Source organism: Ornithodoros turicata, chromosome 2 (assembly GCF_037126465.1).
Source record: "Ornithodoros turicata isolate Travis chromosome 2, ASM3712646v1, whole genome shotgun sequence".
Classification (NCBI taxonomy): domain Eukaryota; kingdom Metazoa; phylum Arthropoda; class Arachnida; order Ixodida; family Argasidae; genus Ornithodoros; species Ornithodoros turicata.
In genome coordinates, this window is record NC_088202.1 from 48896588 (window position 1) to 48909295 (window position 12708).

Here is a 12708-nt window from a genome sequence, read left to right on the forward strand (position 1 = left end):
GTTCTTGAGCCCATGTAACGAGGCTGTGTTTTATTGTGCCGCCTCAGCCTCAAGGGATGACACATAGATAAAATTTACACTCAACTTGCTTGCCTCATTTTATACCTTCAACATCTGCAGTTTATCCGTAGCCGCCGTATTGAAACCTGAATTGGTCGAACAACCGTAACTGTTGAGTTACTAGTAGTACAACGCACTAAGAATTGAACGAGACCCCATAAGATACTAGGCTCATGCACAGTCCAACATTGTCTTAAATGGATTGCTACATTTGCGAAAGATGTACTTCATTGCATTCGCCACACTACGCACCAGTTTAGTGTGAAAAAAAGAAAAGAAAAAGAAGTACATTAAGCAAGCGCTCATTCCCGGGGATTGTAGATACTACACGCCGGAGTATAGCGTAAAAAAAAAAAAAAGAATAAGCAAGTGCTCATACATGGGTTTGAGCCAATGCAGAGACACCTCTTGTAGGTATGCGACTATGCTGAAGAAATGGTACAAATGGTGCAATAGTGTGTGTGTGTTTGCGTGCATGTGCCTATGTGTGTGTGTATGTGTCTGTGTAACGCTTGCTCATCGCAGCGTGCTCACCTCCTCGTTTTTCGGCACGCGGCTACTGGCGATATACACCACTTATACCCCAGGGGAGCATGGAAGACACTTGGAACATATGTCTTTTTACTGCGCCATATGAGCATACTACCTTCAGGAACCGTGACGCAAACTATTTCATTTGTCACGTGCGAATTCACTGAGAAAATTGCTTTGCAAGGGAACTCGCAGCGCCGACAACCTCGCCAGAGACTTATCCAGCCCCCCCCCCTACACCCCCAAAATGTGGAGACGATCCCCCAAATTTTGTGAGATTGCGCAATATTTCGTCAAAAGCATGTAGGTACACCCCTTTGAGAAGCCCAACACCCCTCCTCCCCCAAGGACAAAATTCTGGGTAAGCCACTGGACCTCGCCCAGAGGCTCCTCGCGGCTCGTGGCATGTCAGGTGGCAGAGCGCTTTTGTTTGGCTACTGAGAATCATCTGTTAGCGAGAGCGACCAGTTGAAACGCGGGACCGGCGTCGCTGTAAAAAGAAAGAGAGAAAAACGAAGGCGCTCGCCTCCGTATTTGGCGAGGCACATGGCGTTGCCGGCTGGCACCCCAGGGGAGTAGGTTTTCTGGCCAACGAGATTGAAAGCTCTCTCGCGCTCCAGGATTACGTGCTACGTCGCAGTTTTTGTGGGAATGTGTGTCCCGGGACTTGTAATCCTAATTTTTCTTTCTCCTGGCATATTTGTTCTCGAGTCTTTCCATGCTCCTGTAACAGCTGTCGCTGTAAACAGAAGCATTTTTCTGCGTGTCGTAGTTGGAGAGAGACACGCACTCGAACGAACTTCCGCGTCCAGCTCTGACATCAGCGGAGCGAGAGCGTCTCGCATTCCTATTGTATCCGGAAACACGTGACCTCCACTGCGGACGCCTGATTAGCGGAGCTGCCTGCCGTGACGTGAGAGCGGCATGAGATTCGGCATTGGCGGTGCCGATTTTCTGCACGGGTAACGCCCCTTTTGCTCTGAACCTTGGAACGTAGGTTCACATCGACGCATATAAGCGTGTTTGAGATTTCTTCGACAGCACTAGCCCATTAAGTGACTTCTAGAGCCGGCGACAGCATTATTACGAAGTCACAAACTTGTTGTCAAAATGTGTGACATGTAGTAATGATTAAGAAAGTAATGATATAATAGGTGACGTTTCTATATCAAAGTTTTCTGTAACTTTTCACATAAGTCTACCAAACAATATTCCTGTATCCATTCTTCCTTTGTTCAATATGTGCCACCAACTCGCCCAAAATTTCCATCGTTCTGAAGTAAGCAGCAAAAGCGACGCACATCTACAGAAGTAGGTCACGATGCGCCAGGACTCTGTTGCCCTGGAAGGCAATCTCAAAGTGCCTGCTCTGTTTTACAAACCGTCTGTGCTCTTTCCGAGCTGCTATCTGAATTCCGTCACTCATCTCACTTCATTCCAATATCACACATCGAATGTCGCACATGTAATGGAGGTAACACGTACAGCTCGCCAGCGGGGAAGCATCCCGTAGTCATCATATATTTCTTGTTATTGTCTGCTGAGCTCCGGCGATAATCGGTGCTTTCTTATGTACGAGCTAAAGTTACCGAAAGCAACTAAAGTCGAAGCTAACTCTCCATCCATACTTTTGCGGCCCGTAACCGCGCTCCTTCATTGGGTTCAACAAAGTACAATACAACGAACGGTTACCTCAAACTTTGATAATTCATAGTAATTCGTGACTTTATGTCGCGATACAATTGTGGTCATGAGCGGCGCCTCAGTGGTCGGTCTGTGGATTTGATTTTGCACACCTGAGGGTTCGTTAACGTGCGCTGAAATATCAACACACGGCACACTGTGTTTAAGGTCCCTCGCGGAAGACGGCATGTAAAATAAACTTATACCCTGCTACCAAGCGGCTGGCGTCCTCGGCCGGGTTCGAACCCGCAACCTTTGGTGAGTAGGCCAACACGCTACCAACAGACCCACCGAGGACTGTCTTCAACTGTTGAGCCTTCAACGTTGCGCAAATGCAAGGGACTTCATGCTGTCGTTCTCAGACTAAGGTAGACGGGTACTTTGGCTGTAAAAAGCTCCCTTTCTTTGTATTGACCAGTGCGGCCAATTTTTCGTCGTTTGGGATTAATGTGACTTCCCAACATCCCATGCCGAACAACTGGGCTGCTTGGCTCCTACATTATATTTGAAGTAAAGCGCAACAACTCGTAAAATCGTCTACGAATGATTTTGGTAAGCAAAACGACCCCATATTGGCAAGCCGTTCATTCGCGAAGAAATCAAGCACATCTGCATTCCATAGCATACTTTGATAATGAGCTAAAACGATGAAAGAGTAGTAACCGAGCGAAAATGCAGCTAACGGGGGGGGGGGGATTAATAGTTAGTTTTAGTAGATCGGAAGATGTTCACGACAACTATTCCTATAATATGATAAGCCAATCGCTCTGTTCCTTCGAAGCGAGTGACGTCACATGGCTAAGCTTGGATTTGATAACTTTAATTATTGTATCGTTTTCGTAGAATTCTTCCGATGTACTAAAACTCGCTTATCAGGAGGCCGTGTGCCGTGTTGCAGGGAGCAGTCAAACTTCGTCATGATTGATTCATTGATTGGTAAAAGAAAAAAAAAATGTTAGTCCCAAACTACTCCAGATTGACCGCTCCAGGAAGCGTTATTTATGGCTCCTTATACGTAAAACAAATGAAGGGAAAGGATGGTAGGGAAAAAGAATAATGTGAAACTATAGAAATCTATACACTTTGCGAGGCACACATGTCCAGACGCGAGTTGGAAAGTGCGAAACACTTAATGCTCGGAAAACAAACACACAGAGAGCGTCATAGAGTGTCAAAGAGGTCCGTCAAGACCAGGAATTGCACAAGGGTGCGCATGGCAGGTATGAGCTTATTGCAACATCCTCGTCTTTATACTTGATAATGGACCTCTTCCAGATCGGAAAAGCGCCTCTAGCGGGAGGAGTCGGAAACACGGTTGGTGGCTCGCGCGACGCGCGGTGTCTGCACATTTGGTCGAATGCGGTGTGATTGGAGACATCTGATCGAACTCCGTTTGGTCGAAAGCCGGTTGATCGACACCGTTTTTTCGAAATACGTTTGTTCGAAGGGAGTTCAAAATGAGTACAGTGTGTTGTCCACACCTATTTTTCTGTAACTTTTGACGGTACTCTCTCTGAGCGTACGGAGCAGGCAACCAGTGTCATCTGCTTTCTATCTTATTTTCTTTTTTTTCTTTGCTTTTCCAGTTGAAGAGGGGATACCGCAGGTTATTTGCATATCTCTGTCTTTCACGAACTGCACAGTTGAATAGAACAGTGACGAACAGTGCGGACCAGTAGGGCACATCTTGAAGAAAATGGCCGCATGTTGAGCACAGCCGATAATCCGTGCTTCCTCTGGGCACCCTTCTCATTGCTGGCGGCATATTTAAAGGGAACGATCTGGAATGGGATAGCCATATGTGCGCGAAAGCCACTCAAAGTCTGTGGACGCTCAGAGGGAACTTTCGCCATCGCTCAACGAAACATATTGAATTGCCAGGTATATAAAACCTTCGTTCAACCTTGTTTAGAGTATGCATCTGCATTGTGGGTCCCTACACATGCCCGCTATCAAAAAGAAGAAAAGAAAAGACAGTACAAAGATTTGCTCCCCGGCTTATATTGTCTAGGTTACGAAGGACTTCTCCGCTAACATGTATGTTGGAAGAATCAAATTTAGATTCACTTGAATACATAGGCACAAAGTAAATAAACCAAAACTCTTCTTTCTCCTATACAATGGTCAGTTAAATACACATTGCTAAAATTTGTCCACATTCGACGCGATTAAATCATCCAAAAATGTCATAGAATTATTTGATGTATTTATAAAAATGTTTATTATTTGGCATCAATTATTATTCGACAAAGTGTTGGGGATTAGGGGTGAAAAACATATATGGCATGTTTAGTCACCATGTGTCAGAGCAGAAAAACCTATCAAGTTGTCGAACGGGCTATGGTGAACAACCCAGGCTCTTGGACCGCATTTTGGACGTGAAAAAGTGGGTTAGCATAAGGAATGTGTTTACGGGCAAGTGGATAACACACGGCGGATGTTCCTTAAGATAACGGCAAAGAAATGTGGAACAAGGTCCATGAGGGCCTAGTATACTTTTACAAGGCAGCAGTCGTACCAGGCGCATTAAACATCTCTAGGGTTTCTGTACACAGAATGGGTAGGGTGTGTGCCCTTTCAGCGGTACAAGAATGGCTTTTATGTGGTTGACGAGCAAAAACAACCCATGAAGCTGAAGATAAGAAGGCTAAAATAAGGCAGCTACGAGCTGCATGCATTTGTGCAACCAACGGCAACGCATCGTTGAGGCATTTTTCGCACGGAATACGCAAACCAAGGGCGCCGGGCTGTGCTATTCGGACCACCGGGAGCCACCAAAGATGATGGCGGTGGCCCGGCGCAGCTCGCGCATGCGTCGCACGTCCAACTGGAAAAGTTCCATTGGCGGCTTCACGACACAAGCATACCAAAAATGGCTTGCTGGAAAATTATAGCATTAACTGTACGTCACGATCGTTATCACGTCCATTATCACGTTCAATAGAGGGTCCATAGAGTTCCGCATATATATTTAGTGCGCCGTACGCTATCGCCTTTGCGTACGTAAGGTATATCATACGATATATAAATCATATATAAATGATGCGACGCTTCATCAGGTACAAAGGGGATGAGTATATGTTTATGTTAGTAGTAAGCAGAACAATTCGGGGGTCGAGGTCAATTTCTCAACTTTTTTTTCGTTACAAGCAAACAAACAGAAGTGGTACGCTCATACAGGTACATATAGAGTTTACAATATGGGATGAAGGGTTAGGGCACAGGCTGGTTGGTACATAGTAACTAACCGTAGAACCCCAGTCAAGGAAAATGCAGATGTTGTCATTAAATGTTCTGCTGCGTTTGAGAACTTGTCTTGGCCTTCCTGTTTTGTTGTCTCGGGTTCTACGTTTATGGCGATTTCGGCTGGTCATTTCATATCAACACGGCCTAGCGGCCTCGGAAACTGCTAGGTCGGCGTCCGAGGTGGATCACGTGACCGTTGTCACCCGATTATGAGTGCCAATAATCTTGCGGTTTTAGTCGCTTTGATCACGCCAGGGGTATCGTGTCCCTCGTCTTCGGGTTTTGTCGTCTGCTAACTAGCGTGAACTTCGACGACCAACCAATACGCGGGCCCTCGCCACCCTCGCGATGCGGACGCTACGACACCGCATATACTTGGGCAACCCTCCGCTCTGTCGCTCCGATGCCGTGCCGAAAAAGTGCTAGCTGACAAAGACGCCATGTGAACATGCGAGAACAGGCGGGATCTGGCCAAAAAAAAAATTGCCACGAAATGACAACCCGAACTCGCCGAGTTACAATATGGCACGTGGGCACAAATCGGAAAAAGGAGAATGCAATACAGAAAACGCAACTGCATGGAAACAAGTTGTGACCCTACTTGACTATTGAGGGTAGACGCAGTAAGTAAGCCGAAATGAGAGGTAAGAAAGAACGCAGAGTGTCCCATAATGGGCAACAAGGCCTGGTGACGTGTCTTCGCGGAAGAGAATCTATAGATGTGTGGGAAATAGGTGAGACTGTCTAGATGGAAAGGTGGATTACGTGTATGCCTAGAGCGTTCCGGAAAAAATGTTCCCGGAAATAATGGTCCCGCGGGGTTCCGTGCGCCCAATAGTATAGGAGCGTAGTTGAGAACAGGTGATGAAACGGATCATAGCCGATCAAATGTTATCACTTGCCCTCCTGATTTGTTGAAATTGGAAGAGATTGTTTTTTATTAACGTTAATGTTAATGAACACTAAAAGCTTCACGCCATTCAATGAGGGACGTAAAAGCGGATACATCCGTTGCACCGCTAATATCGATGTATGCTGAAATAAACACTAAAAAATTAAAATCCACACTTAAAATCCCACCCGTCAAAATCTATCAGCTGAAATAAACCATTGAATAATTCACGCTCGTAAAATTCACACTGTCAAAATAAATCATGGTTATTCCTAGCTGTGAAGTCTGCCGTAGTTTTGTCTGTTCAAATAAGTCCACAATATTGACGTTCTCTATTCACATCTCTTCCATAATTGACTATGCTTCTTCTAATAATAGTTGAGGAAATCGAAATATCCAGTTTGAGATTGAAACGACGTCGCGTATGGATACAAGAATAACACACACATTCGTGAGTTGAGTTAGTGGGACAATGCCATTCCTATATACACTGGAAGGCCTCATGGCATAAAGGGATTAAGGTTGTACGTTTCTTTGTTCGTTCCCTTGTGTTCTCCCCACACTCAGAGAATATGCGGACTTCGTAGTCATGGCACGTGGAAGTGGTGGATGCATGGACGACTACACGTGGGTTCAAGCTAGCTGACGCTACGAATCCGTCCCCTTCTTAACTGTTCTCCTTTGGAGTAAAAATACAAATATACGAAGCACGTAGTCAAGGAGAATATGCACACAACTCACTTCCAGTAGAGGGAAATTGTCGTTCTCAGATGAATGCACCTTCCAAGAGCGAAGAGTGTACTATTTTCGGCTTCTGGCTGTCCACCAATAGACGATTTCAGAAAATCCCAGTGCTCCTTGCGCACCCATTGTATCCTGGGCGCTTATTGAGTGGGGGAACGAAGAATAATCCTTCACGTTTCGCTTTCACTGACCTTGATACGTCGTGGCCAATGGACCAGTAGTGGAGAAACAGTTTGGATGCCACCCGTTTCTTTCGTATTAGTAAGCTCTGAGGGAAACCCAGGAAAAACCCCAGACGGCACAGCCGGCCCGCGGATTCGAACCGCGGACCTCCCAGTCTCCAAGCGCACGCGTTACCGCTTCGCCACCGGGGCACAGTTCCCCTGAAGTCGGCCCATGGACGCAGCTATCCTCCCCCCGAGCGGATTCCGCTCGGTCTTCCACTTCACCATTTCCTCTCCTCCTCTCCACCACCTTTCCCTCCCCGAGAAACATGCCGCCTAATCAGGCAGGCAGACCTCTCGGGTTCCTCCCAACGACACTCCTCCTCCTCCTCCTCATTAGTAAGCTCCCAAAGTTCAAAATGGCGCTAAGCACTCTGGGATTTGCTCAAGTCGTCTATTAGAGTGGATGGAATATTTATTTCGTCGCGTCGATTTTGCGAAGTTTATTTTTCAGAATTCATTTTGACCACGTTGGTATTTACACGATTTATTTTCAAAAGTTGATTTTGGAAGTTGGATTTTGAAGAGACTTATTTTTCAACGGTTTAGTTTTAAATGGTTTGTATCAGCGTCAAGCAGCTTGTATTATGCGGATTGCGTCTGTTCTTTCTGTTCCTTTCTCTCTTCTTTTTATTTATTTTTTAGTTTGTGGAGTATAAACAACGCGAGAAGATTAGGAAGCGATTCTCCAAGGTCCAGCTACCTTCTGCGTATTTCTGGCAGATACGTTACAAAAATGGTACCCGCGTTCTTTTATAAAAGGAAGTAGTCAGCGAAATCGCACGTTACCTTCTGTATTCGTACCAATGAAACAAAACGCATATAGGCACCTTAAACTGAGCTCACTATCCTAAGGCTCCGACTTCACGCTCGCTGTACTTGGGTGTCGTCGGATGTAGTCGGGTGTATGTCCCAACTCAACCTGGATGCTAGTATTTTCCTATTGTTGGTGAGACGAAGATTTTACAGTTGTTCTCTCATACTTTCTATATCGATGAAAACTGTCTTCAGCAGAAGAGGAGTTGTAAGGGCAATGAAACAATGAATGAGTGGGTGTACAGCTTTCATTCTCCATAAATATCGACACATAAAAGATGCAGGGGACAACTGTAAAACCCCTGTCTGACCAACAGTACGAAAATACAAGCATCCAAGGAACGATCGCTAGCGGACTAGTGCAGCGAATTATATCGCTTTATGTTTCTCATTGAATGGTGTGTAGATTTCGCTCCACATTAACACACACACACACACAAAGAGAAACGTATGCCTCCCAATTTCAACAAATCGGGAGTGTGAATGATAACATTGGGTCTGCTGTGATGTGTTTCATCAGCTATCCGTAACTACGCCCTGTATTTTTGGCCGCGCAGGCACCTGCGGGACTATTTTTTCCGCGCACACAACCAGGGACCATTTGTTCCTGTACCATTTTTCGCTACACCCGTGCCTGGGAAAGGTCTGTAGCACGCGGTATAAAGGAGAGACGTCATGAGCCGCTAGACAAAGATGCATGCCTAAAAAGTTCAACCAATTGGTGCAAGTAATCAGGTCTAAGATTGAGACCGCAGCGTTTAAGGGATTTCAGTTTAGATATTAAATAGGATTCCTTACTTATACGTGTCGGTGCTGAATTTGTCTGATGCTGTCGGTAATTTTGAAGTCGTTTTCAAAGTTGTGGTTAGGAAGATTGATGTGTTTAGAAACGGGAGATTGGCAATTGTTACTAATATCGAATTGATGGCCATAGAATCTCTCTCCCACGGCATTTGAGGTTTTCACAATATATTTGCTACAGAATATTGGATAACATACATTGAATGAATTACATTTGAGGCACTAATGGATTGTGCATATAAGGTCACAAACTGTGCTGCGCCCAATGGCACATGGGATTAACAAATTTACAAGTTTGATAGCGCGCGCCACCGCAAGGTAAGAATCGGAGGAGGGGGTATATTTTTATTAAAAAAGAAAAGGAGAAAAAGAAAGGTTAGCCAGGCAAAGGGTCGGCTTACTATTCCTTAAAAAATAAAGAAGGGAAAAGAAAGAAAAAGGAAAGTGAGGACAACAACGTGACAATGTCACAGGCTGTTCATGAGTTCTGAGGCTCTGAGAAAGCGGAGGAGAGCGGTTGTGATAGCCTAATGGTTGGGGTGCAGTACGGGACCAAGCAGAATGGCCAAAGAAAAGTCGTTGCATGCGCTCTGAACTAGACGGCGTCGGAGTGTGTTTCGGTGATGGACATGCTGTGAGCAATACAGGAGATGGTGGGAGATGTCAGCGCCGACGCCGCAGGTAGTGCTGGGAATTTAACTGGCCCATGAAAACCAGGTGTGTTATGCGTAATGCGAGAAGTAGTGGGAATGTTACGGAAAGTACTGGATATACGAAAAGCGACCTTGGGAGGGATTGTCATCACCATGAGGGATGTTAAGATGCCGTTTAAGAATGTAATTAGTGTTACAGAGTGCTTATGAGTTATACGAGTGTTACGGAGTGTCTAATGACAAGAATTACTTCATTGTTGTCCTTTTAGTGTTTGGGAGTGAATAGAGACGCTCTATCTACAGTGGAGGACTAACAAAGGAGTTTTTTTTTCGTTTTTGGAAGTCCGAGGACATTAGTTGAGTGTGTTTAGTAAAACTATCATTCTCTGAGCAGATTCGGTTGAGGTGTCGAAATTGGCCATAGGCTATATTTCATTTCTGGTTGTAAGGGGGTAGCTGTCATACTGGAGATATCAGTAATTTCAGGACATAATCAACCTATAGCTTGATTATCTAGGGCAAAGTAACGTGTAGCTCCACCTCCCACGTGAGAAGAATTTGTCATTTGTTTTTCACTGATCTTCTGTTTATCTTTTATTGTTATTTACGTTGACTTTAAAAATCGGGTGTGTGTGTGTGAATAAACTTTAGTCGTGAGTTAGCAGTTGCTTTGTGTGTTTCTGTCCATCTGCGTCTTTTCGCTGCTTAAGGTACAATGAACCTCCCAATCAGCTAAATCTCCTCTAGGCCTTCCAGCCCTTCTACATATCCCTACCAGTAATTTCCCCCCAAATTCGGTTGTGTGTGTGTGGGGGGGGGGGGTACCGTGCTTTCTAGGGGAGGGGCGTGATGTTCATGGATACATTTCTCCAGAAGTTTCTCGAATCAGTATGAGGCGACGCGGACACCGAGGCCCCAAAAGTGCGTTTAAAGAGGTTGAGATACTACATGCAACGTACTAAATGCATGACTCCATATAATATTTTGTAGTCAGAGATGTACACGTTACTCGAAAAAACTAATTGATTACAATTACTGTTACTACTGCGCAAAAAGTAATTATTTACAGTTACAAATTACTTCATCAAAAATGTAATACGTTACCGATTAAAAATGTAACGCGTTACTGTTCCCGTTACTTTTAAATTGTGGGCCATAGCAAAGCCAACAAGCCTGCAGTGAATGCAACCATGCAGCTCTTGTTGCAAATTCTAATATGAGACACCAACATACATGGTAAGAGAAATTCACAAATACATTTGAAAGCAACATACGAAACACATACACGCGTTTATTACAGATTTATATACACATTTAAAACAACATCGAAACATCCGCTTCGTTTTGTTATGTTCAGCCCGCACAATTTATAAATACAGTCACCTATTTTACTGTTGCTCCAGTAGGTCGCGGTTGTAAGGGATATTACTGTGGTGTGCATGGAACACGTGTGGACTAGAGACGGCCGTCACAGTGACCTCTGCGTCATTGCTTCAGTCCAACTCGTGGTGGAACAGAAGAACAGATTGGTTTGCTGAAAAGGGTTGCCATTGTTGACAGAAGGTTAACAAAGTAATCGATTACTCAGTAATTGATTACCGAAAATTGTAATCAGATTACTTGGAAAATTACTTGCTCACAAAATTAATTGATTACGTTAAAAATTACTCAAAAAAGTAAGTGATTACTAATAACGCAATTACTAGTAACGCGCTACGTATAACTCTGGTTGTAGCCCATGGATTCGACACGGAAAGTCCCATATTCCTCATCTGAAGGGCTTTTTAACACGTTGGGTTTTTTATAACTGCGATATTTTCAAGCCACTGCTGACGGTGGCGCCGAACAGCGCTAACAGGCGTCGGCAGACAGACGGGAAATGACGTTTTAGCTGTGCACGCTTGCCCGAAGTAGCAGAAGGTCACCCTAACGAAGGCCGTTCTGCGGTGACCGGATCCTTTTATAACCGCCTGCGTCGTCATGGAAACCAAAAACTTTCTCCACGATAAGACGTCATTCCAGAAACGGGCGAGCTCGCCTACCGTGCGACCTGCGGAGTGCAATAGCTTCGTAACGCCGGATCGCAAAAACATAGCGCTTTGATGTACACGTTTAGCAGATAAAAAGCAATGTGTACAACGTTATTTCTTCACAAGTTTGAAAAATGATTCACAACCCCATTAGGAAATGCTATCTCATCCGAAAAACAGCGCAGCCCTCTAGAGCAAAGCGCTGTATGCGGGAACCAGCCATAACTCCCACCGTTCGAAAAATGCTTTCGAAGGCTCACGTTACGCTACGTTGCTCGCAAATCGCAGACTTCTCGGAGTTGCTAGAGTTGAATAAGTAAACGCGGCACAGTGTCGTTTGTGAGCGCCGACGTTGACGCCGCACGCCGCAGGATTGCGACGCTCCCTCGCTCGGAGCCGCCCAAGGGCCCCTTCTTCTGTCTCGGGTTTCACTCATCCTTATATAACACTCGATCCTTATATCGTGTTACACATTTTCTTTGCAAATGATGCGACATATTGAAGCTAGGACGAAATCGCAGTTTGCGTCTCTTATTTCACCTTTGCGCTGGTGGTACGGTTATTAGCGAGTTTTAGAATATCGCACGCTTTCGTCTTTGTGTACGTGAGGGATAGCGTTGTGGTTCTGCGCAATGTCCAAATCTGTGTTTATGTATTGCGCGTGCGCAGGGCCACCAACGCTATCCCTTACGTACGTGCAAAGGCGATAGCGTACGATATGCTAAAACTCAGTATTAGTTCGCCGTTTCTTCACTTTCGTGTTGTAGAACCCCTTACTAAAGGGGCACGAAAGTGCAAAAATTTTGTCCTAGCGAAATCAAACGGCAACGATATGGTTTTTAATGGCGAGTTTTAGCTTATCGGAAGGTCTTAACGATAACGCTTCGGAAAACATGATAAGTCAATCACCTGATTCCTTTGAAGTCGTTGTTGATGATTGATTTGATAGCTTCCTCTTTCTCGTACCGTTTCCGCAGAATGCTGCCGATCTCCTCAAATTCCCGAACACAAAACTTTGACAGTACGCC

At 45.0% G+C, this 12708-nt stretch overlaps 1 protein-coding gene across 2 annotated transcripts in view; it reads left to right on the forward strand.

Annotated features, from left to right (window-relative positions):
- The window catches only part of LOC135385380 (thrombospondin type-1 domain-containing protein 7B-like), a 552806-nt gene that overhangs the window by 326455 nt on the left and 213643 nt on the right, over window positions 1-12708 (forward strand). The gene's annotated exons all lie outside the window — the stretch shown is intronic.